Raw genomic sequence first — 26,419 nt, 5'->3', positions numbered from 1 at the left:
GCTTTAGCTTGTACATCACCAGTAATTCCAGTGTTTCAAAACCATCTTCAAGGGCCAAATGAGGAAACAGAACCTTCTAAGTGGTGGGCCATCCATTCCTAGGATGCCGGAACTGTCTGCAATGACTCAGGTGCCCTGTCAGGGACTGAAAGACATGGGTTTGGTATTTTTTTTAAAGGTAGTAAGAGCATCTTCAAATCCATCAGGGTCTCATACACACACCACCTTCCTGTTTTCAACCAATCCCCACTGTTCTAGGGACCACAGAGGGTGGGGAAGGCATCAGGCAGAGGGGTTACATATTCATTATTTCATCCAACAAAAAGTGTTTTCTGAGCCCCTTTGGCAATGATGAATGACACACAGTCCCAAATCTCAAGGAGCTCACAGGGGCCCTGAAAGACCTACCCTCAGCCAACCGATACTGTTAAGTCATACCTACTGGCTCCGGGAACTGGGTTAGAGTCAAAAGTCAAACTCAAGGCAGCAATTACAAATAGTCAAAACCACCCTTGAAAATTCCCTGAAACTCCTCATAAAATACACCACCACACTGTTTCTCACTAAGTCCAAGATGACCAGTTTTTCCTGCCCTTTGGGAAAGACTGTTATCCCTTCAGGTCAATACCAGATGACGTGTTTGGCTTGCATTTTGTGAGCTGTGCAGCTAAACCCAAACGCTCACAATCTGTGAGAAAAAACCTCCCTACAAACTGCAGGTTCATATCTCCCATCTCATGTTCGCTCTAGACTATGTTCATCATATTTAAATTGTCATTTCTTGCCCTTTTTTTTCCTTTTGTTCAAGTTTACGTCCCATGAGTAAAATATGCATATAATATGACTCTACTGTAATATCACCATCTTAATATTTACTCAAAGACTCGTCCAAAATGCCACCATTTCTTTGAGTCAACATACTGCAAATCTTTCTTTTGAATTCAAACATGTAATAGGGAGTGCGTTATATATTAACCCTACACAGGAGAATGAATGTTTTTTCATTAAATTAGCTCCAGTTATCTGGAGAGACGAGAGACACGAGAGAGTGAGCATAAAGTTTGGTAGATGGAAAGAAAATCAGGAAAGGTTCAGAATATGAAATACATTCCCAGCAAATCAGGCCCTGTCAGGGAGCAATGTGAAGGCATGTGCCCCGCGGGAAGAGGACGGGAGGAGCAAGAGGAAGCATCTAATGACACAAAGGCAGTCCTGCCATCAACACACTACAAAGTAACCCCCACCCCCAAAGTCCACCAGGTAAGGGATGATCCAAGGAGAAGAGATGGCCCTGTGAGGTTACACTCATGTGACTCAACCAGACTGCCCGCCCAATCGATTACATTCCCTTCAAGGTTACACACACCACTCTGGCTCCAAACACATCCCTGGAGACAGACACAGTCCCTGCATTTCTGTCCCCACACAGTCATGAAAATGAGTGTCCCACTGCCACACCTCAGACTCTGCTAGGCAGCGTCAACAAAGCAAGCCTGACCGTCTGCTGGGAAACCTGGCCCCCTCCTCCTCCCAGAGGGGCATGTGTCCTTATTCCAGTCAACGACAACGCTTTCTCAGGAAACAAAGAACTCTCTTCCTACCTTTTCCTGTAAGTCTCTCCACGTCACCTTTTTTACGCCTTCTTTCCTCTGTCATTGTAGATTCTGCTGGTGTTGCCCTGAGCCAGGCCCATGGTTTCCCCTCCTTCATGTTATCATTATTTTCAGCTTTTAGGGTGGACATCCCTCTCTCTTTGGTCCCATCCAGATTATGGTTCATCTTCATCTGTTCTTCCTCAACCTTCCAATCGTCTAATCCTTAGCCTCCAGTTCCCCAGAATAGGTGGCAATTTTAAATACAAAAATGCACAAAACTATTATACTAGTCGACATCACGTACATTTAAGCCCTGTTCCATTCTTTTGGACACAAATGCTCCAAGCCAGCCTTCATCTCTGCACTTCCCTCCTTCAGTGAGTCCCTGACCCGCTCAGAACTTTCACGTGACCCTCAGTCCACACTTATGACCATCTTAAATTTACCTGCTGATTTTGGAAATGAAAAATTTTAAGCAGGCAATTAAAAAGACTAGTAAGCCTGTTCTTGACAGGACTAGACTCAATGGTAATGAGAAAAAATGTCAAGCACATGGCTTGCTGCCAATGTATCACGAGGTTTAAGAATGAATTCAAAGTAGCTGATAGAGTCTGAAAGGCAGAGTGACCTCCATACACGTTATCTTTTGCTTGGTTTGCACTGGGTGCATGATATGAAACTCAAAAATGAAGATACTAGTTGAAGAAGAGACTTTCAATTCGAGATTTAGGAAGATGTGCTGGGGGAGGTTACTATGGCAGAACACTTACTAACTAGATGTAACTATTTTTATCCACAGCAAATATGAACTATAGCATGTACCATTTTCCTAAATTTTATGCTCAGAAACACTTCAGTATCTTTTTCTGTTTTGCAGAATAAAATGATCATTACTTTGCTAAAATGCTTACCTCCCTCACACAAATATTTAAACCTAATAATTAGGAGAATTTAAAACGGGACCTATAAAACTACTTAATTTAAAATATGAAAAATTTAATCCATATTTGGAAAAACATGTCGGCATTCATATTTTCATAATAACACATTCTCTAACACCAAAAAAGAAAAATGTCATTTTTCACTAGATATCCACAATTTCAATAAGAAATATCTTCCCGTGGGGGGCGTGGGGGAGCAAACTCTTCAAACATGAAAAAGCATTCAAAAAAGCTGACTCGAGGTTCCCTTTATTTCACTTGTTCCATAAATTTAAGAGCATGTGTCCTGTAACATAGAAAAACATAAAAAGCTGAATTTCAAGTGTATGTAAAAGCTCTTTCTCACACTCCTCTCATCCCTCCCCCCAACACACACCAGCAACAACAACCTTAAGAGAGTTATAGTTTTGGTAGCTCTACGACAAGGGTGTTAATACTTTAAGCCATTCTCGCTTCAACCACCACTATGGTTTCTTGCTTTGGAAACCACTGTCGCAAACCCGACTCTAGAGATAAATAACGGAGATTAATGCAGTATTACCTGGAACAAGCAATTAAAAGAGGCTGAAAAGCAGCAACTAAACCCCAAACCATTTGATCTTTCACAATAGGAAGCTGAAGATAATCTTATTTACTAAACATAAATCACTTGAGATCTGGCCAAATTCTTAAATGATGTTCCAGTTGGAAACACTGCAAAGCCAGGAGCTGCTTACAGAAGAATTTTCTTCCAACTCTGAAAACAAACTAGACCAGTTTTTCTTGTTGCTTCTAGGAAAGCGATCATTTTAAACCAATCAAACAATTCAACAGAAGGCCTTCCCTAAGACCTGCTCAGGCTCTATTTTTGGTCCCACTCCTGCCCCCCTTCTTCTAACAGTATTAGGTTTCCTGCCACTAAGTTTGCTTCCTCCTCCTTCAGTATCTATTTGTCAAAGTCTTAGGCTACAGAAAGCAAACTCCATTCATCAGTCTTACCTTCTCATATATTTCTGTAGTATATTCACATTGTTCAGTAAAAAATGTCAAGATATAGCTCTTTAATTTTTCTGTGTGTGTGTGTGTGTGTTCGTACTTTTTTAAAAAACATTTCTCTTTAGGGCTCTGTGAGGTTTATGCAGACAGCCCTCTCACAGAGGCCGCTGTGTTTCCCAGGGTTCATGTTCACAGGCAACCGGGTAGGAATAGCTGGGCTCTACTTTTCACTTCCTTGAGTTAAAGGCACTTAGACAGAGAGGCTTTGACAGCTACAATGTGCAAGTCCGTGACTTGTTTGTTAAGAGATGCTGTGTTAACACACCTTTAATTTTTGGTTAACGCAACAACCAAAGGTTTGTGAGGATATTTTCTTTCCACTAAATACCACAAGAAATGCCAGTGGTCCCGACAGAGATCCACTTGGCCCTGGAAAAGTCACTCCCAGGCGTGAGTAGGAGTTGTTGAGGTCATCAGACAAAAGACAGTGAGAGAAGTCAATCCCCTCCATCCGTTGAAAATCTCACTTAGTTTTAAAGTGTGTTGTGACAGGAAGCCCTGGATTACATCTCAACCCATACATTTCAGTTCTTCCTTCTACAGCTCTAGTTCATTCACAGCTCCCTCACTCACGGTTAGGAAGCCGAGGGTACAGAATGTCTCACAGAGCTTACTCACATCTGCCAAAGCTCCTACCACACCTCATGCAGTTGGATTTTCCACTGCTACATGTTGCCCACACACGCATCTTCTGTGCCTTGCAGGAACTATTACTCTTTTATCCCTCCAAGGCCTCACCTCCCTGAGCATCTGAGGGAGACTTCTAGAGTCGGTCCACACTACGGCACACCTAACCCTGCCGTCTCCTCCTCCTCTAGGGCCAAGAATGCTGCCCTTTCTCCCAGGCTGGGCTGCTTCCTCCAAGGCCTCAAAGCTGGCCACTGCCAACACTCTGAGTAGCTTAGCCACGGACTGACAACTTTTTTCCTACCAATGAACGCAATTCAAAGTTCTATGGCCTCAAATCAAAACAAATCAAAGAGCTCAAGACTCAAAGAGACTCAGAGAGCTCAAAACACATCAAAGAGTCAGACCAACCTGGTTTTGACTCCGCTACTTACTATCTCTGTGACATGGGCAAAAAACCTCTCTAAGCCTCCGTTTTATCTCTAAGATGGGGACAGTAATAGTATTTACCTTTACTGTGAAGACAGGACAAGATAATACACGTGCTCAGGAAGAGTAAGCTCTCAAAAAATGTCTGCTATTATTATTATCCGTATACCATGACTCTACCACTGCCCTTTCTACAGGCGTAGCAGGCATAACCAGGCATAAACTGGTAGGCTTCCAGCCCATTTGGGACCTTCTGTTTGGCTATTATAATATATTCTATGTTTCTGTTTTCTTGCCTTTGGAGAGGTGAGCATCCTCCAGCCTGTCACGGTGCCCACATTCTTCCTTAGAATCTTTTTTTTTAATTGAAATATAGTTGCTTTACAATGTGTTACTAATTTCTGGTGTACAGCAAGGTGACTCAGGTATACACACATATGTATTTTTTATATTCTTTTCCATATGGTTTATCCCAGGAGATTAGATATAGTTCCCTGTGTTATACAGTAGGACCTTGTTGTTGATCCACTCTAAATGTACTAGTTTGCATCAACCAACGCCAAACTCCCAGTCCATCCCTCTACCTCCCCTGCTCCTCCCTGGCAACCACAAGACTGTGGTCTATGTCTATGAGTCTGTTTCTGTTTTGTAGATAGGTTTGATTGTGCCATATTTTAGATTCCACATATAAGTGATATCATATGGTCTTTCTCTTTCTGACTTACTTCACTTAGTACGATCATCTCCAGTTGCATCCCAGTTGCTGCGAATGGCATTACTTCATTCTGTTTTATGGTTGTGCAGTATTCCTCAGACTCTTACATGCTCATTATATACCCGGCCCCTGAGTTTGTGCACCCTTCCCCCCTCAAACAAAAGGTTTCAGAACTACAAGGAATTTTTTTAATAAAGACATTGGAGAACTAGGGCAGCCAGAGATTATACCACAGGAAAGAGTCACCAGTTTCCAAGAAGATTAAGGAAGACCTCTCAACCACTCAAAGGGCACGCATGTGACAGGTGCTGGGAGGGGGGGAGGAATAAACTCTACTTTGTAGTATTATAGTCAGTAACAACAAAAAGTGGAGAATTTATGAGGTTCTTATAAAACATGGAATCTCACTGTTAGCTTTAAGGGTCTGGCACAAAACAGAGCAAATATAATAAGGGCATATCAGAAAATATACCTCAAAAGCCAGGCTCTTCCCTAAGTGTGAAGGCCACATTGCCCAGGCAATTTCTTGTTTCAAATGTCAAGGTCTTAAATTCACCAATAAAGACACAGACGTAGAGAATGGACTTGAGGACACAGCGGGTGAAGGGGAAGCTGGGACAAAGCGAGAGAGTAGCACTGACATATACACACTACCAAATGTAAAACAGATGGCTAGTGGAAAGCTGCTGCATAGCACAGGGAGATCAACTCAATGCTTGGTGATGACCTAGAGGAGTGGGATAGGGAGGGTGGGAGGGAGTCTCAAGAGGGAGGGGATGTGGGGATATATGTATACATATAGCTGATTCACTTTGTTGTACAGCAGAAACTGGCACAACATTGTAAAGCAATTGTACTCCAATAAGGATGTGAAGAAAATAAGGTTGTCCGACATTTAATATTTTTTTCTTACTAACTTTACCCACATAGATTTTCCATGAATGATAAAAAGATATAACTAATAATTAAAAAACACACACCCTCTTAAACACATACTTCATTTCTGGAAAAAAACACCACTATAAAAAGGACAAAAAACTAAACATGTAAGAATACAAAGGTATTTACCTATTACAGAGACTTATTACTATCATAAAATTAAACAGCCATAATTCTCTTTATCAGGAAATCTCCATTTCCTTCTATCATTCCCAAAAGTGTGTCCATTGAAAACATTCTCTTTAAAACAAGGTCATTTGCTTTAAAATACTCTAAAATGGAATCAAGTGGACATCTTTTCAAGGTTTACAAAAAATTTTCAAAATAACTATAAAATAAAAGGTAGACAAAGTCAAAATTATCATTACAATAACCAACACAATGATCTTGTATAAATCCAACTCATATTTATTCTTTATGGAATCTGTACACCCTCTGGTGCAAGAATCCAAATAAATATAATTAAAGTCAATTACACAGAAAAAAAGGTCATATTTCACAATGTTAGGTGATTATTTCTAGGTAGCCAGATTATAGGTAATTTATTTTGCTTCTGTGTGGTATATATGTGTGTTTTCCAAGTCTACTGCTCTACAAAAAAGGTTATTACTTTCATTATCAGATGAAAAATGTTACTTATATATTTTAATAATCCTGTACCTAACCAGGATTAGAGGATCAAGGTACATTTTCTAAAGGGCCGAGTCCCTGAAGGTCTGGAGTTGATGTGCAGAAAGCAGCTCTCTCCCTGGTGTTCCTCATTTGCTCTGTCTTCATCTGATCTCCCTGGATATTTAATGACCAGTTCTCCCAGCTCTCCCGCCCAGAGTTCCTGAGCACTGATGCTCTGGCCTCACATCGCTGACCTCTCGGCCACCCTGGGCGTGTTCTCCAGGGCTCAATGCTTCTACCTTACACTCCGGACTCTTATAGGAATTGTGTTTTACATACGTTCTAGGGACCTCAAGAGAGCTTAGCACAGCTCTCTCAACACACAGCAGACTTTGGCTATCTGTTAAACATAAATTAAATAACTCGTTAATCGATTAATTAAAGGTAAAGTAAACCCAGCCCTCTGCTTCTTGGCCTTTAGAGGCTGTGCGCTATTATGTGTAGTAACAAAGACTGAGGAGCAGTCCCACCCACCCAGATCAGAACTACTGATGGGCAGGCTTTCAGCAAATACCCAAAGCACGGAGGGAAGAAGCGGCTTCTCCCCGAGTCAGCTCTGAACTTCCAAAGTAAGTGGAACAGACCTGGGCGGGGGGTGGGGGGGGTGCTATATCTCAAGAAAGGAATGCAGTCAACTCCTGCTCTTTGTGTCATTCCCATGCAAGGGCATGTGATGTTAGCTGTGGGCTGCTACTCCAGCTTTACTATTCCAAAGAGAAGTAAATCAGCCAACAGTGTGAGGCAGGAGTAGCTGATCCCTGCTGGGGCATGACCTGCCACCTTTCATGACAGCAGTGGTTTTCTCAGTTTACACAGCCTACGAAGCACTGGCAGAATTTTCAGGGTTCTTAGACAAAGCGCTATTATTACAGTGACGCTGAGGACTGGCTAATAATAGAGGAAGCATCATTACATTCTTTAGCTTCAATAGCTTTAATTATATTTACTGCGAATTTGCAAACCAGTGGGTGTACAAACTGTACAAAGAAAAATGTAAGCTGTGTGTGTGTAAAATTAATTGTACTGGGTACTGTGATGCTACTGTTAATCCTTAGTGCCTATGATTGTTAAACTGAGCTGCTTCCAAGTCAAATTATCATCTTGTATACAAGCTGCTGTTTAGAATGGCAAAGTGGAGAGGGGGTGGAGACTGGGATGTGATCTCCCAAAGAGACTGTGTGGCTCTGTCTGTCCCAAACCACAGTAAAGAATGATTTTTCCTTCACCACTGTAAGCCAAGAATTGCTGCTGGAGTTAAGTGATATCCACAAAAGTGGACAAGGAAAGAAAAAAGTAAACCCACAAAAAACTTTCCATTTTCACAAACAAACTTAAGGGATGTATTTATAAATATTCATAACCTCTTTGAGTATAATCTTTTCTGTGGTTGTACTGCAACATTTACGGTCAAGCATATAACTCTCCCATGATTTCAAAAATGCCCCAAGGAACCCCCTGTGCATCTCCCAGGCTTCCTGTGTTTTACTACAACCTCTGCTTGAGATTTTTTAGGCCTAATTTGCCTAACTTGCCCTGTTTTCTTCACAGGTCTGTAATTGTTAGGTACATGGGTGTTTTAAACAAACACAGCTGTAAACACTTAGGAAAATGAAAATTTGCCCTGGGGAAAAACGTAACAAACTTGCTAGCCTCTATAGTTCTGCAAAAGAGCTATTTCACAGTCTTTGTCATGAGACATACCTGTACTTTGTCATATCTGGTCCCATGTCCTACAAGCAGACCCAAAGTTACTACAGGACCAAAGTTCCTGGATCAAATAGGAAAAAAAATGGCTGCCAGTCTTTCACACCAGTAACTCCAATGCTTCCCGGTGAGCCTGCAAGACACCATGCCTGAAGCAAGAGGCAGATGAATGCCATATCTCAACCCTTTGAGAATCAAGTCTCTCTGACTTAACCCAGTGATAATTAAAAAGTGATAATTAAAAAGCCATATTTCATCACCTCCTTTCTGCAACAAAATCAAAAGGGCACTGCATTATACCTGAAAGCTTTGATACCCAGTAATACCATTTCTACTATCAAAAAAAAAAAAACAGAAAATAAATTTTGGTAAGGATGTGGAGAAACTGGAATCCTGTGCACTGCTGACAGGACTATAAAATGGTGCAGCTGCTGTGGAAAACAAGGTGGTAGTTCCTCAAAAAATTAAGTATTAATTTTCAGAAATGCCACGTGATATAGCAATTCCACTTCTAGACATATACCCAAAAGAAAGCAGAATCTCAGAGATATTTGTATACCCATGTTCATAACACCATTATTTACAATAGTCCAAAGGTGAAAGCAACCCAAATGACCATTCAATAAATGAAATGTGTTATATATACATACAATGGGATATTAGTCATAAAAAGGAAGGAAATCCTGACACATGCTTACCACATGGATGAATCTTGATACATTACACCAAGTGAAATAAGACAGCCACAAAAGAATAAATACTGTATGATTTCACATATATGAGGTACCTAGACTATTCAAATTCATAAAGACAGAAGGTAAAAAGGAGGTTGCCAGGGGCTGGGGTGGCAGGGGGAGAACAGGGTACAGAGTTTCAGTTTTGCAAGAAGACAAACGTTCTGGAGATGGATGGTAAGGATGGCTGCACAACAATGTGAACATACAGAACGCCACTTAAAAAATGATTATATGGTAAATTTTATGTATTATTTTGGTTTGTTAGGGCTATCATAACGAAGTTTCATAGACTGAGTGTCTTAAACAACAGAAATTTATTTTCTGGTAATTCCAGAAGCTAGAAGTGTAAGATCAAGGTGTGAGCAGGATTGATTTCTTCTGAAAGCTTTCCCCTTGGTTATCGATACTGTCTTTTCCCTGTGCCTCCACATGGTCTTCACTCTGTAACTGTCTGTGTCTCAATTTTCTCTTCTTAGCAGGACACCAGTCATACTGGATTAGGCCCCAACCCAGTGATCTCCTTTTAATGTACCTCATTAAAGATCCTATCTTCAAATATAGTCACATTCTGGGGTACTGGAGGTTAGGGTTTCAACATATGAATTTAATGGGGGGGAATACAATTCAGTCCATGAGATGTATATTTTACCACATTTTTTAAATACAGTCTAGTGAAATATACAAGAGCGGGCAGAGGGAAAAGAACAACCTGAGGGAGGGCCCTGAGGAAGGAAAAGGATGTGATTAGAGGAGATGAAAAAAGGCCCGCGAGGCTGCAGCAAAGCTGGCAGTGATCACTAGGATTATGAACAGAAGGTAAATAAAAACACAGTCCTTGAAAATTCATTCCAGAATCTACAACTCAAAAAAAGTAAACCTTCTTGAAAGAATAGTCACAACAAAGAACAAGCAACTTATATAAAAGAGCTATTGTTAGTTACCTCTGAAAGACCTCTCTACACTGAAAAACATACACGACTTCAGAGTGTCATCTTTCCACTTTTGTTACAGTGCTAAATCTTCCAAAAGGTTTTCTTTTTTCAGCCTTGGGTTTTAAAAAAAATATTATTGTAATGAAATATACATAACACAAAACTTACCATTTTAACCATTCCTACAGTTTTTATTTATACAAGTATCACCACTTAAAAGAAAATGTCCCTTAAGTCAGGGTACATTGTTAAGTGGAGAAAAGAATGAATGCTATCTTTTTTTTTTTTTTTATTTTTTGGGGGTACACCAGGGTCAATCATCTGTTGTTGTTGTTGTTGTTGTTTTTTCCCAATGGTTTTTTTTTTTTTTTTTTTGGGGGGGGGTACACCAGGTTCAATCATCTGTTTTTATACACATATCCCCGTATTCCCTCCCTTCCTTGACTCCCCCCCTCGAGTCCCCCCCACCCTCCCTGCCCCAGTCCTCTAAGGCATCTTCCATCCTCGAGTTGGACTCCCTTTGTTAGACAACAACTTCCCACTGACTATTCCACAGTTGGCAGCATATACATGTCTGTGCTACTCTCTCGCTTCGTCTCCGTTTCCCCTTCACCCCCCGCCCCCTCCCATACCTCGAGTTCTCCAGTCCATTCTCTGTATCTGCATCCTTATTCTTGTCACTGAGTTCATCAGTACCATTTTTAGATTCCGTATATGTGAGTTAGCATACAATATTTGTCCTTCTCTTTCTGACTTACTTCGCTCTGTATGACAGATTGTAGTTCTATCCACCTCATGACATATAGCTCCATCTCATCCCTTTTTATAGCTGAGTAATATTCCATTGTATATATATGCCACATCTTCTGTATCCATTCATTTGTTGATGGGCATTTAGGTTGCTTCCATGTCCTGGCTATTGTAAATAGTGCTGCAATAAACATTATGGTACAAGTTTCTTTTGGGATTATGGTTTTCTTTGGGTATATGCCCAGGAGTGGGATGACTGGATCATATGGTAGTTCTATTTGTAGTTTTTTAAGGAAACTCCAAACTGTTTTCCATAGTGGCTGTACCAACTTACAGTCCCACCAACAGTGCAGGAGAGTTCCCTTTTCTCCACACCCTCTCCAACATTTGTGGTTTCCAGACTTTGTGATGATGGCCATTCTGATTGGTGTGAATGCTATCTTTTTATAAAGCCAACTTACTTTTCCGTTACATTTCAGAAGTGTGTCAACCGGTGAGTCAAGAAAAATACCTTTAGAGATTTCAGTTAAAAATACATTAGCGACCTGGGTCAGCATCTACCTCCCAACTCCTCTACTCCCCGAGTGCTGGCCACCCTGTGGTCTGACACCCCTGAAACACTCAGATCTGTTAGCCTCAAGCATCGTAAGCATTGTACTCCAACTTGAATCATATCACTCCAAAGAAAACATTCTGAGTTATTGGATGTCAAGGATATGTTTTCAACCAACATTGTTTCACAATAGGGGAAGGAGGAGGGATGGAGAAAAGCGTCAAAAGTTTTTAAAGTGCCAAAACTTACTTTTCAATTTTGTCAAAAATTAACCACAACTAAAGAGAGAAAAAGAGAGAATGCTATAATCACAGTTGCAGGAAAACTGGCTGCTGGACATGAGTACTGCCTTTTCCTCCTGGTGCCATGGATCTTGCTCACAAAAAGCAAACTCCATCACATATCATAGCTATACACACGCACACACTCTCATATACTCAGGATATGCAAGGAACACCCACCAGTCAGTAAGAGAAAACTGGGAAAACACAGCAAACTCTCATAGAAGCAAAAGCACCAAAGAGTAATAGCCATATGGTAACACATTTTTACCTCATTAATAACCAGGAAAATTAAAATTAAAATCACAATAAAGTAAATTATACTACACATAAATTACACCTCAATTTTAGAAACACACAGTAAGATATGATTGCACACCCACCAAATAGGCAAAAATATTTGAAATCTCATCATACTAAGGTCATCAAGCCAAAGGCAATTTCAAACACTAGTGTGGTCTACTCCAGTACAACCACTCTGGCAAAGAGTTGTCATGGCCTAGTAAAATTAAACATGCACACACTCTGTGACCCAGCAATTCCACTCCTAGGTTTATACATTTAGAGAAACTCTAACATATGTGCAACAGAAACTATGTTCATACCAATCTTTCTCACGACTGCAAAGAGTTACACAAACAACACAAATATACATCAGCAGCAGGGAAGAGAATTAAATGTGGTATATTCTTACAATGCAATGCCATACAGCAGTAAAATAAATAAAATATGGCTTCATGAATAAACATGGATGAACCTCAAAAACGATCTTGAGTAAAACAACAAGGTCCAGAAGAATACAAGTTATAGGATTTCATTTATGCAAAGAGCAAAAGCAGCTAAAATTAAACAATATATTGTTTGGAGATAAATATACACAAGACAAACCCATTTTTCTTAAAGGCAAGGGAATGGCTTAAAAAGTGAAAGATAATGGTTACCACAGGAGGCAGAGATGAAGAAGATACAATCAAGGAAGGACACACTGGGGTTTCTAAGGTACTGAAAATGTGATATTCCACTTCTTAAGCTATGCAGTAGCTTTGTTCATTTTACTGTTTTTCTTTAAATTATACATACACTGATACATATTCTTTTATATGTATGTGTATGATACATCTCTCATTTAAAAAAGTAAAATAAAAGCCAAATGCTATTCTTTTTTCAAATGCTATTTTTTAAAAGAACAGCCTTGAGGTTTCAGTTTCAAGATGGTTGATAGCCCGGTTCTCCCACCTGAATCCCTAATGAAGTGAAAGCATCAAAAAATAAAACAGGGCTTCCCTGGTGGTGCCGTGGTTGAGAGTCTGCCTGCCAATGCAGGGTTCCAGCCCTGGTCCGGAAGGATCCCACATGCTGCAGAGCTGCTGAGCCCATGAGCCACAACTGCTGAGCCTGTGCTCTAGAGCCCTCGAGTCACAACTGTTGAGCCCATGTGCCACAACTACCGTGGCCCGTGCACCTAGAGCCCGTGCTCCACGGCGGGAGAAGCCACCACAATGAGAGACCCGTGCCCCGCAACAGAGTGGCCCCCGCTTACCACACCTAGAGAGAGCCCGCACACAGCAACAAAGACCCAACACAGCCAATAAATAAATAAATAAATAAAAATAAATTTTAAAAAATAAATAAATAAAACAGAACAATTCTATAAGATTAAAAAAAGCTGTCGGAAGAGAACTTTAAATGGACAAGAAGGTCTTCCCTGGTGGCACAGTAGTTAAGAATCCGCCTGCTAATGCAGGGGACACAGGTTCGAGCCCTGGTCCAGGAAGATCCCACATGCCATGGAGCAACTAAGACCATGCACCACAACTACTGAGCCCGTGTGCTGCAACTACTGAAGCCTATGTGCCTAGAGCCCACGCTCTGCAACAAGAGAAGCCACCACAATGAGAAGCCCTTGCACTGCAACAAAGAGTAGCCCCCGCTCGCCACAGCTAGAGAAAGCCCACATGCAACGACAAAGACCCAACACAGCCCAAAAAAAAAAAAAAAAAAAAAAAGACAAGCGATTTCAACAGAATTCTGTAAAACGAAACAAGAGATGGGATGGGCTGACAGATGAAACAATGAGGGGAGAGCTGCCACCCACTGGCCACCAAGGAGACAATCTGCTCAAGAGAATCCCAGGGAGGCTCCTGGCGCAGAGTCAACAGGTACCACCGAGAGGGCAGGAGGATATGGGGCAGCAAACAGGGGGATGAAGTAATGACAGCACCCCCAGCCACCTCCCCTCCCTCCAACAGAGCCTTCAGGCAGCACGGCCAAGCATAATGACAAACATCTAAGGGTTCTTCTCTAAAGGAAAAGAACCAACTGTGGCAGCAGAGAATGCGAGAGGCCTTGTGGAAGTTTCTGATGTGAATTTTGGTTCCTCAGAGTAAATCCTTCTTATCAGGGCATTTTCAGAGTGAAGCAAAGCTGGTCCACAGACCACTCAATACCCCTGCCCCCCACACACACATACACACTGAGCTCTATTTAGAATTCCTGCTCAAGGGAAAGGTGGCAGGCAGGGGGTAGGGGGCGGGGAACTCTACATCTAGATCTTTTCAAGATAATAGAGAAGGAACGTCCCTGGCGGTCCAGTGGTTAAGACTTCACCTTCCAATGCAGGGGACACGGCTTTGATCCTTGATCGGGGAGCTAAGATCCCACATGCCTCCGTGGCCAAAAAACCAAAACATAAAACAGATGCAATATTGTAACAAATTCAATAAAGACTTTAAAAATGGTCCACATTAAAAAAAAAAAATCTTAAAAAAAAAAGTAGAGAAATCTCTCCCCAGTCCATCATTAACTATGAAAAGGCAACCAAGCCTACAAGGAAAATCAGTAACATTAGGTGGAAAAAACCTGACCCTGAGAAGAAACAGAGTTAATTCAGGAAACAGAAGAGAAGTTTAAAAAGAAGTTAACTCTAATACGACTCACAGAGATTCAAGATATTTCAACCATTACATAAGAACAAGACACATGAAAATAAAATGACTGGAGAAAAATAAAGAACTTTTAAAATATTTTTGAAAATATAATTACCAAAATAAAAATTCAGTATAAGTACTATAACAGTGAGGAAATCACTCAAAATGTGTAACAAAAAGACAAAAGGATAGAAAATAGGCAAGGCTAGATTAGAAACAAAGAACCAGCACAGGAGATGCAATATCCAACTAAATGCTGCCTGATTGGTCCCAAGTTAAATGCTCCCCCAACCCTATGCCAACGTGTCATAGAACCAGGGTAGCTGCCTGGTCCAATGGCTGAATTATGCCCATCAAATTGCCTCTTTTGAGAATCTGACTTAGGAAAAATACAGGCTCTCACACGGGACTAAAACCAAAAGCTCAGGTCAATGCTGGCAGGTATCAATATGTCGGCCCACGTGAAACAGAAGGAAACAGAAGCAGGAAAGGCAGAACGAGAGAGGATGCTATGTGACCATGATTCCTGACTTTTTAGCCCATTCCACAGTCCCTAACGGATCCACTGGTGTCATTGAGATGGGCTGTTAAGTCTTACATCTTTAAGTTTTTATCTATTTTATTGAAGTTAATTTGAGAGGACCTCTGTTCTTTGCAACCAATAAACTCTGACTAAAACAGCAGGCATCTGTTGTCTGGAGCTGCACAGTAACCAGGAGACACCACACTGTCTGCTGTACCATGGGGACACCCTGCCTCTCCCTGCACCGATGGGCTGTCAGAACACAACATGGGCTCCCACGGCCTGTCATTCTGTCAGCATTCCGCACAAATGGGAGCCAGGCGGGACTGCTAAACATCATTACGGTTACATGTGATCAAATACTCCTAATAATTAAAATGTCAAAATCCAAAAGTAAACATACAGTGTATTCAATGAAAACTTGAAATTGTGGAACAGTTGGAAAAGGAGGAAAATGTTAACTTGCCTTACAATATGGAACAAGAGAACAAATGGTGCAAGATTTGGAAGAAAAAGAACAAATTAACGTCTTTTGTACCCCCACTGAGTTTTTCAATCAGCCTGAAAAATCAGAGAACCAAGCAAAAATTCTCTTTCGATGACATGAATAAAGCTGCTTTACTTAGAAAGGGCACAGAATGTTATTGTCTAGAGTAATCTGAACCAAACAAGAAAAAAATGTTCTTTGAAGTTCAAGAAATAGAAGGAAACTCTTTTGCATGTTTGGAAGGTAACTTTCATGCATTCCCTGGTTGGATAACCAGAGTCAAACCACAGCATGAGAATCCTAAGCCAATGTCTGAGACCTTCAAAAATGAATACAGATGGTCCCTGACTTACACTGGTTATGCTTTTTCTACCTTATGATGGGGTGAAAGCCACATGTGTTCAGTAGAAACCGTATACAGAGTTCTGAATTTTGATCTTGCGCCATGCTAGTGGCAGGCAGCACACACTCTCTGGTGATGCTGGGCGGCTCCCAGTCAGGCACACAGTCAGAGGGCAGACAACTGATCCACTTACTACCATTCACACCCATAAATCATTCTGTTTTTCACTATCGGTACAGCATTCAATATATTACATGAGATATTCTACACTTTATGATAAAATAAGCTTTGTGTTAGATGATTTTTCCCAACTGTAGCTAATGTAAGTGTTCTGAATACATTTAAGGTAGGCTGGGCTAAGCTATGATGTTCAGTAGGTGAGGTGTCTTAAATGTGTTTTCAATTTACAATATTTTGGACTTACAGTGGGTTTTTTGGGATGTAACCCCATCATCAGTTGAGGAAGATCTGTACTGTGCAACTGAGCAGGGAAGAGAATGGCCACCAGGTGAAGGATAAACAGATGGAGTATGTATGCTCCCATGATTACTGGCCAGGCTTGTCTTTCCTAGACTTTCAGATTTCACAAACCAGCAATATTACACACAAACACACAAAGCCAATTTAACTGCCAATTTTCGATACTTCCAAATAAAGATAATTCATTTGAAGCCATTACTATTACTAAATGTTATCACCATTACTTAATTTTTTTAAAGGACATTTTTATGCCCCCCCCCCCCAAAAAAGTGGGAAAGACCTGATCTCAGCATTTTCTAAAGCCCCTGAGAACATCATCACAGGCTAGAAAATGCACTTACACTAAGTCAATTCTATTCCAGTTTAGCGGGTGCTGCTTTAGCTATGATTTGTGACTCATTCCCTAACCCCCAACTCCATTATCCCATTACTCCTTTCCCTCAAAAAGGTTATCATAAAGCAGGGAAAGCAATAAATATGCAAATGGAACATTTAAGAATAATGTAACATTCAGGAGCCCCAAACATGATACAGATGGCTTCATGTAAGTAAGGGCTGAAAAGCTTCCCCGGTTGATTAAGGAAGACAGATTTGGATGGATGAAGGAGGAGGAAAACCGAGCGTGTGATGAATACAGCACGGTGTGAAAAGAGGGACATTAAAGCAGGAACAGGAATGGTTTAGAGGACGCTAAGGAAGAGGCCTCAGCTGAGCAGAGAACTGACAAGGAGCACTCGTGTGATCTAGAACTGGAAAGTTCTGGAGGGGGTTCACTAGACACCAGGCTGCAGAGTTGGGACTTTGTTTAGAAGCAACAAGAAACCTCCAATGGAACTAGCATGACAAATGAAGCATATCAGCAATATTAACCCAGCAGAAGCTATGATTTTAGCAATAAGTTTTGGTAACTTTAGTAATTTCCGGGGAGGTCAAGCAGTTACCTCTAGTTCTGGCTCAAAAGGTTCCATTTGAGAAGATTCAGGCCCACCTACCTTGTATGAAAATGTACTCTGTTTCTGCACCTAGAGCCTTGGGAGCAGTGGCTGTCTTAATACTCCTGAAAGTCATCTAATTTGCTCTGTCTTGGGTACGGCTGCCAACTCCTCTAGGATTTTGCTCTTGGTAACATGAACGTATTCATTCATTGGTGGAAATAAGAAAATCATGAAAGAGTTGTTTTAGAAGAGAATCGGAAGTGGTCAGTTAACAGAAATGTCCACTAGGCAACTGAAGATTCATTCATTTATCCAACAATATTTATTGAGCTCCTGTCTGGCCACCTACTATGGGCCAGAGAGCTGAACAAAAAAAGATAAAGATCCCTGCCCTTGTGAAGCTTCCATTCAAGTAGGGATATAGACACAAACAATAAACATCATAAACATAGTATCTACAAGTATGTAAAAAGTGCTTTGGGAATAAAAGATGTAAAATAAAAATTAAAGAAAAGAAAAATCTAAAAAAGAAGAAAACTCAAATACTATTTGAAGCTAAGAGGAGAGTTCCCCAGGGAGTAGACCATCTGGTTAATGTCTTTTCCATTTCTAAATTCTACTACTCCAAATCAAGGAATTTGACACATATAACCTCAGCCCTCTTGCTTAAGTTAGAAGGTAAGATCAAAGTATCGCATTATTGTCGTGGCTTAAACAAATAACAGAGACCCATCACCAGGGAACCGTCCTCTTACACATGACGAAATGCAGGACCACAGAATTTATGTAAGGTCACCTTAGATCAAAAGAGGATTGGGGGCAGAATGGGAGTTCCAGAACTCTCTAGCTTTTTGTAACTTTTAATAGCAGAAGCCATTTCAACAGTACTTCATACTCTATTGGAGGCAATGAAAAATATTTTTATTACATAAATAGTTTAGCCATATAATGGCAATAATAAAAATAGCAAACACTTAACATAGCACTTACTTGTGCCCGACACTCTTCTAAATCCTTGTCACAAACAATAACTTATTTAATCCTCACAACAACCCTGTGAGGCAGTCAGACTCCAGAGTGAGTGGTTTTAACGCCACACCACCCCTTCAATTAGTTACGCATACCTTCATAGAACATAATCCTGATCACTAATTAGGAAACTAAGGTCTAGATTTTTCATTTGGGCTTGGCAGAATCAGATCATATTTGTATGTCAAAAATGCAACTATTTAAGTTTCATCTGAAGTAAACATGCTTTAGAAGGAAAGAAAATTTGAAACTATATAATCAGTATAATGCTGAATAACTGGTATTTCAGTAATTCAATAAAGGGTCCTTAAAGGTATGTTTTCAACTAAACACTATTTCAAAGACACTTTCAGGATCCTAAGCAAAGGTTTTAAAAAATGAAATTATGGTAAGGCAGAGCTTTTTTTTTATTTTGTTCTTGTTTCACTTGAACAAACCTTATGCTTTTTGGTTTTCAGAGAAGCGGAAGGGAGAGAGAAATACAATGAAAATATTTCTTCCCTTAGTATTTTTCTAAGCATCTGATATATAAAACTTTAGATTAGATTTTAGAAAAGTTAAAATCATGATGCTTACTAATAACATGTAACTGGATAATAAAAAACAACAAATTTTTTAATTTTTAAAAGACAAAGGTTCCCTTTCTCAACACACCAAATACAGATTGTGCAAATTCAATCATAAAATAAAGTGTTACTAACTATGTATCTAAAGTTGATGATCTTTTTGCCTTTAGTTCACTGGATTCGTTTTCATTTCAATAGACTTTCCTAAAGAATTCTGACTATATACCACATACTATTAGAATTCACTCCATGAGTCTGTCCACATTCTTTAGTTACATTGGAATTTAATCATATAGAATAACAGCTGAATACAATGGATCACTGGCCACAGCTCACAACCATTTTAGAGGTGATATAGTCTGCATCACACAGTAGATATGTCTACACTATTTGTATGCATGGATCTCAAAGCAACTTCTAAACCTTCACTGATAGGACTGTCCCTCTCCTAACAAACTCCTTATCTTTTTTCTATGAGAGGAGAGAATTGATCTTTCTTACTGGAGCAAGGTTAGGAGATGCCAGGCTTCCAACTTTGATATATCAATATATTCAGATAAGACACAAAGAGGAAAACTGCACACGTTGGCTGCTCTATTCAACATTCTTTTCTTATCCTTAGGAGCATCACGTTTCATTGTGCCATATTTTCAAACATACAACCCTCGTGACCCTGAGCATACTTCAGAACCTCCACTGGCACACTATGTATTTCTTTCTCCTTATCCTTATCACCACGGAGGGCCCAACATGAAGCTATTTTTGAATGGCCTAGTGACAGCTATTATTTGAGTGCCAACTGGGTGCAAGACACTGTGACAGTACTGTAAAGAACTTAAACAAAAGTAGTAGAATCCTTGTCTTCAAACAGCTTTTAAAACTAGTAGGATTCGATAAGCGTACCAATCACTGTAGCCACAAGGTAGAATGAGAGCCAGAATTGAGGTGTTGTAGACATTTAAGGGAGAGGAGGGACTCTGAGCTTTGCTACAGCCAACATGTAGAGGGAAACATGATCTGTTATAAGATTCAGTATCCCTGGGGTAAAAATAAACCAGTTGCTCAGAGAAAGAGCAACTATTTTTGCTACTGAGATCAGAAAGCAATTCAACCTATGGTTTCCGAGAGAAGATTCTGTTAAATGTAATAAAAATCCTAAGGATATTTTTTTACAATAAACAAGGGTAAGTTTGAAGTGGGCTGAGAAGCTCTAATGAAAACCAAGAAATCTAACATGGACAAGAAGCAGAAGAGCAGGCCTTAGCTCTACCATGAGTGTAAACTCCACAGCATAGAAGATCCTGAAGCATGACTGACACACTCAGAATAACTGCACTTCGATTCGGGGCCCGGGGGCGGGGGGGGGGGGAATGGGATGGGATCTAAATAAGTAAAAGCCACTGTGTTATTTAATTGAATTCATGTATCCTTATACAAACAGAATCACAAAGATATTTTAACATCAACATTTGACATTTCATGTAAATAGAAAGTAGGTCATCAGTTGAAACAGACAAAAGTGACTTATATCTAAGAATTACTATTTTTAAAACCAAGTTCCTAAAAGTATCTCATTTGATATTCACTTCATTCTACAGAGTTTTTTGTACTGCTTACATTTATATCAGCATAGGTTCACAGTTTTCCCACTTTATAAGAAGTGACAGGGTCATCTGAGGGAAGGATGACACTTTGTCAGGTTTAAAATTGGGGGGGGGGACTTCTGCTAGAGGCTACACAGGGCAAATTCAATAATCACAGACATTCCCTTAATTATTTGGCTATTTTAATTGAAAAGACTTTTGTCATAAAGGAATCTAGTTCTTCATCCAATCACTGAAAGCAAGTTTCCTCCTAAAAAAGAAAGATACTTCTTTAGATGACGGAATCTAAGAATGACTGGCGGTAAGAGGTCAATTATTTTTACCTAACCAGTGACCTGCTCCTTGCGCAACAGTGTATACTGCACAGTCTCCTGAGGCAGGGTTTGCACACATTGACTGGAAATAAAAGCATTACTAGACCACATCAGCTCAAATTCCAGTGATTAGTCCCAGGCTACTAATAACATCAACTCTAAGTTTCCAAATGGACCAACCATTAATATTTATGAATGACTGACCAAAAAAATTCCAACTCTTTTGCAAAGATTCATACACTTGGAAATAAATAATTCGTCAAGAGGCAGAGTGGACTGGGTCAGTGTGCAAATATTTATTCATGAACTTGGCTCCTACTGTTGCATCATTTTTCACTTAGTTTTACAATCTGTGATTATATGTACCATTTGCCTAAACACTATCAATTAAGACAAAGTTCATAGAGAACAAAGAACATATAAATTTTAAATGTGATGAGTCCCTCTATTTATGTACTAATCTATAACATTCTAAGTATATCTCATTCATATAGTGAACAGCATAGAGGCATTATTTATTTAGCCCTCATCTCATTCTACAAAATCTGAGATGGCTTATGACAAATGCATATATCAAGGAAGGAAATGACCAAGGAGTGCTCACTTGGGCAGCACATACACTAAAACTGGAACGATACAGAGGAGATTAGCACGGCCCCTGCACAGGGATGCCACGCAAATTCATGAACCACAGTTTATTTTTTAAAAATCATGATCAAGGAATATATAAATTAGATAAGAAAATGAATACTGTGGCTGGCATAAGAGAGACTGGAATAGAACTCAAATTTGGAGACCTATTTGAGTCCTACACGGTTACTACAATTAAGCAGAGAATCCGAGTCTGTGCTTCCTAGCAGCCAAGGTGAAAAAGTAAATGTGATTAGTTATATGATTTTCTACTAGGAACAATCATTTGCACTCCTCCAGGGAAGCAAAGCTGTTTCCTGTCACTTACCATGAAAGAGCTGCTCTAGGAGACACTGAAAGATGTGATGGAAAAATTTCCCAATAGCATCTCAACAGCAAATAATGTCACAAAGCTGTTTTGGTTTGTTGTTTCTTTTTTATGTTGTCCCAAATTAAAACTGAATTCTACAATAGAGTCAAGATAGTAAGGCCCAGGAGCCCAATTTTTCAAGCAACATAGTGGATTGAGCTGAGAGTAAACAGCTGGAAGTCCAACAGTGTAGTTTAAGAGATTATTAGCACTAAAACTCAAGAACAAAAATTAAATAAATAGCCAAATTTATGATACTTCTAATTTTCCCTCCTTACCTCCTTTCTCTCTTTGAACGAGTAAGTCCCTGGCCAACGTGATCTACCCCACAACTGGAACCACTTAATTATCTCTCCAATCTACATCTTCTAACCCAGAATTAAAGTCTCATTTTCATTTACTCATCTGACATTTTTACCTCAAGGTCCCACTAGTACCAGTAACTCTACAAGTCCCAAACTAATCTATCTGTCCTCTCAAACACATTTTTCCTTCTGCCATCCTCAGTTTGTCATAAAAATCCTATCCTTAGGACCTCCCTGGCCGTCCAGTGGTTAAGACTACACGCTTACACTGCAGGGGGCGTAGGTTTGATCCCTGGTCATCGGGAAACTAAGATCTGACATGTCACATGGCACAACCAAAAAAAAATCCTATCTTCTTAGTGATCTGGGCTTACATCCTTGGAATCAATTTTTCTCCTTCTTCTCTATAACTGCCCACATCAGATCAGTAGTCTGCCTTACGATACTACCTGCCCACATTCTCTAATCCAGTCCCAGGGCTACCGTCCCAGATCAGATCCACAATACCTCAGGGCCATCACAATAGCCTCCTGGATTACTGTATTCTCTCTCCCCACTCCATTTCTCGTACACACTGCTGCAAGAATAATATTCCTAAGGTTGCGACTATGTCAGGTTCCCTCTGCTTGCTGGAAGCAAACCAGTCTACCTAAGCCCCCATGGCCTTCTCTCTCACACATCCTACACTCCAGCCAGTCCATAAGTCCCTAAGTCTAGCCACTCCCAAAGTTAGCTGGATCTTTCCTCTTTCCTCTTTGGTTCACAGTAGTACAGCAGTGAAATGCCCTCCCATTCATCTCTGCTTATTTAAAGACCACATTTAAATGTCACCTCACTCAGGAAGCCTTCCTTAATTCCCTCAGTGAGAAGTAACACTTCCTGCTCACGCCTTGCCTCTGCACTTGTCTAGGGCTAAAATCCCAGAGAGGAATGACCACATCCTACCGTCAGTCTCTCCTGTCTAGCCTATGCTTGAGACCGCTCCACCATCGCCATCCTAAACATACACCCCGTCCCAGCAGCACACAGCTCACCGTCATCCCTCAGGTTCGCTCCACAGCCGGCTTCGCCTGCAACACTTTGTTCATACATGAATCGCTGCACATATTGATTCTACTGTAGCTTGCTGTTTACATGTCTGCCTCCTCCAGGGCAAGGATCAAATCTTATTTACCTCTGCAACCTAACATAGCCGGCTCTCTGCACACCATCCGAGCTTAATTCCCTGCAGAACTGGGCTTTTCTTGCCTATTTGTTGTCTGTCTCTTCCACTAGGATGTACACTCAGTGAGAACACACACACTTTGCTTGCTTTGATCTCAACTATATTCGCAGCATCTAAAACAGTGCCTGGCACATATGAGGTGATCAAAAGCTTAGGAGGAATTGATAAATTAATGAATGATTCTCACTGTCTAGCCCAGTGCTGGCACAATCTAGTGCCAAAAAAAAAAAAAAAAAAAAGAAGTCTGCTGAATGGTCTTGTATAAAAGTTATTTTTATCCATATTTCACAAGCTCTGACAATTGGTGATCTTGATATCCAACCCTGGTACCTAGCACAGTGCTTTACACATATGAGGTCCTTGATAGATTTCTATTATATTGAACAGGTAGTTCAATAAATCAATACATTACTCAAGCTTTTAACTTCCAAGCCTGAATTTGTCTCATCTTGTCAATAAAGAGGAATCTGTATTATTTCTGGTGACACAGGATGCCTCCCTCCCAGGGGAAAGGCAGCACTGCAGAGCCATGCTGTCAGAGAGCTCTGGGTTCGGGTGCCAGCTCTGTCACTGCTCACCTGTGTGACTTTGAGTCCACTGTTTAACCTCTCTTCAGCTTCCTCCTCAGAAAATTAGGAGGACCTCTCATACAGAGCAGTCTATTTACTTCACAGCTAAATGAACAGCCGGTCCTAAATCCTTTATTACCCTTTCTTTACCAGCCTTAAATGGTTCTAACTCATGTTAGACTATTTTAACATATGTTGCCTGAACTTCAGTGGGTCACTATTTAAAATGGTAGGGGAATATGTTTACAAGGTATTAACCCTCCATTAACTTTTCATGACCTTACGGGCCTTCGGCGCTCACCCAGTGAGCACAGGTGACTTGAGCACATGGCTTCCATCATTTCTAAGACTTCCTAGAACCACAGCAACATGATGTCCCAAGATGGCACTCCCTCACACGGAAGGGCAACTGTCTTTCCCACACAGGAAATAGCACAACAGTCAGATAAGTGATGGGTACAAGAACTGTACCCATTAAATACATTACACAGTAACATGACCCAGGCTTAAGATGGGATGATTTATTTTTAAAAATAACAAAGGGCTTAATGCTCATGTAAGTCCATCTCAATCAAAATGCATTCAAATCCCTCTGGGGGACAACCCTGTTGGGAGGTAGGGCGTGCTTAGCGAGGACTCACACAGACAAATGTCACTGATCAGGTATGAGGTTATGACTCAGTCACAGACAGGATGCACTGAGATTCACGCAGATGGGTGGAGAACAGAGTCTTCGGCACAAACTTTAAAAGGATTTTTCTAAGAGCCTTATTTAATAAAAAGCAGTGACCTGCCAAAGAAGATAGTTAGCATAGAGCCACTCTTTAAAAGACTGAATTCAAAAGATCATTCTCTCACAAATCTTGGTATTATTGCTAGGCACAAAAATATATTTGTATAAGTAAGTACTGTCAGCACGGAAGTAATATGAAAATGTAAGCCTTTACTGGCAAGTCGCAGACCAAACAAAAAGCAAATGAAAGCCAAATGTCTGTTGCTCAGGTGAAAACAAGAACACCTAAGAATGAAAGGTCAAGAAGACTTCCATTCCCCACCGCAGAGCTAAGGCTGGCCACCTTGTGAGCTGACAGAGCTGCCTACTATTCTGAGAGCACCGACGCCATGTTGGGTTGACGGCATTTTCTCAAAAGTTAACAAGCAGAAAGCACAGGACTAACGGTGACCCGAATGGAGCTGTGACAGACCTCCCGCTTGAAGATAATCTTCAACAGCTGCAGTCCTGGGTTCAGGACCTCCAAAAGCATTCCCAGAGATTAAAAGGTGCAGACCTATGTGTGTTATTTTTAAATTCAGTTTCTCCCACTTAAAATCCATGCTGATTTCAGGTGCTAGAGAGAGGGAGTACGCAAAGCAACTTCCTTCCAAAATCAGGAGGTGAAGGGGCAATATCTAGCACAAAAGAGGCTGAGTGATAGTGGCTTAAAAAAAAAAAAAAAAAAACAAGAATACTGAATAAATAATCTTGAACAACATAACTTGGCAAAGATCCCTGGTACTTTTCAGTGGAAGAATGTGGTCCCAGTTCTGTGATCTTTCACACGAACAGGGACTTTTCCTAAACAAAGAACTCAACATCTAAAGAATTTAAAACAATAATAAGTTAATTCAATTCCCATTACATTCCTTTCCGGTTAAAAAAAAAACCCACAAATTTTGCAAGATGCATTTTGCCCATAGAGAATGGGAAGCACCAAGATGAAGTGAATGACTTGAGGATAAAATGCATCACGGCCAGAAGCAAAAGTGAAACATCCTAACAGCATGAAGAGCAACTTCATTTCAAAGGTTTTAACAGAAACAGCAGAGCCCACACCTCCACAGGAGTATCAGCCCCTTCAAAGACTACACGCTCATTACAAAAATGCCCGCCAATGCTCAAGACGTCTTAGGAACAACTCTTTTAGGGCTGCCTTCAAGTATATAACATTCTTTTGAAATATTCAACTGTGACAAATTTGGGTCTTTGGGTCTTTGAAAGCAGAATTTGATGTCTCTGAGTTGGAATTACACTGACAAAATAAAGGGAATCATCAAGCTGGATATTATTTTTAATCAAAAGAACAACTGCTTTTCTTATGTGGCTTGTAAACTAAAACTTCCAAAGACAATTCTGTAAAACTATTCCAAACTCCCATTTTAAGAACAGCAGCTATGGAATAAGCAGGCAGCCTCCCTAGATGA

General features: G+C 40.4%; 1 protein-coding gene and 1 non-coding gene across 10 annotated transcripts in view; one reads left to right on the top strand and one right to left on the bottom strand.

Annotated features, from left to right (window-relative positions):
* FHIP1A (FHF complex subunit HOOK interacting protein 1A) overlaps positions 1 to 26,419 on the bottom strand; it is a 256,905-nt gene that overhangs the window by 213,164 nt on the left and 17,322 nt on the right. The window lies entirely within an intron of this gene.
* On the top strand, positions 21,715 to 21,821 carry LOC130850561 (U6 spliceosomal RNA). Its single transcript, XR_009052931.1, has one exon. It is a non-coding gene; the product is annotated as a U6 spliceosomal RNA (small nuclear RNA).

This window comes from Hippopotamus amphibius, chromosome 3, assembly GCF_030028045.1.
Source record: "Hippopotamus amphibius kiboko isolate mHipAmp2 chromosome 3, mHipAmp2.hap2, whole genome shotgun sequence".
Classification (NCBI taxonomy): domain Eukaryota; kingdom Metazoa; phylum Chordata; class Mammalia; order Artiodactyla; family Hippopotamidae; genus Hippopotamus; species Hippopotamus amphibius.
Note: the sequence above shows the minus strand (reverse complement) of the source record. Positions and strands in the feature narration are given on the sequence as shown.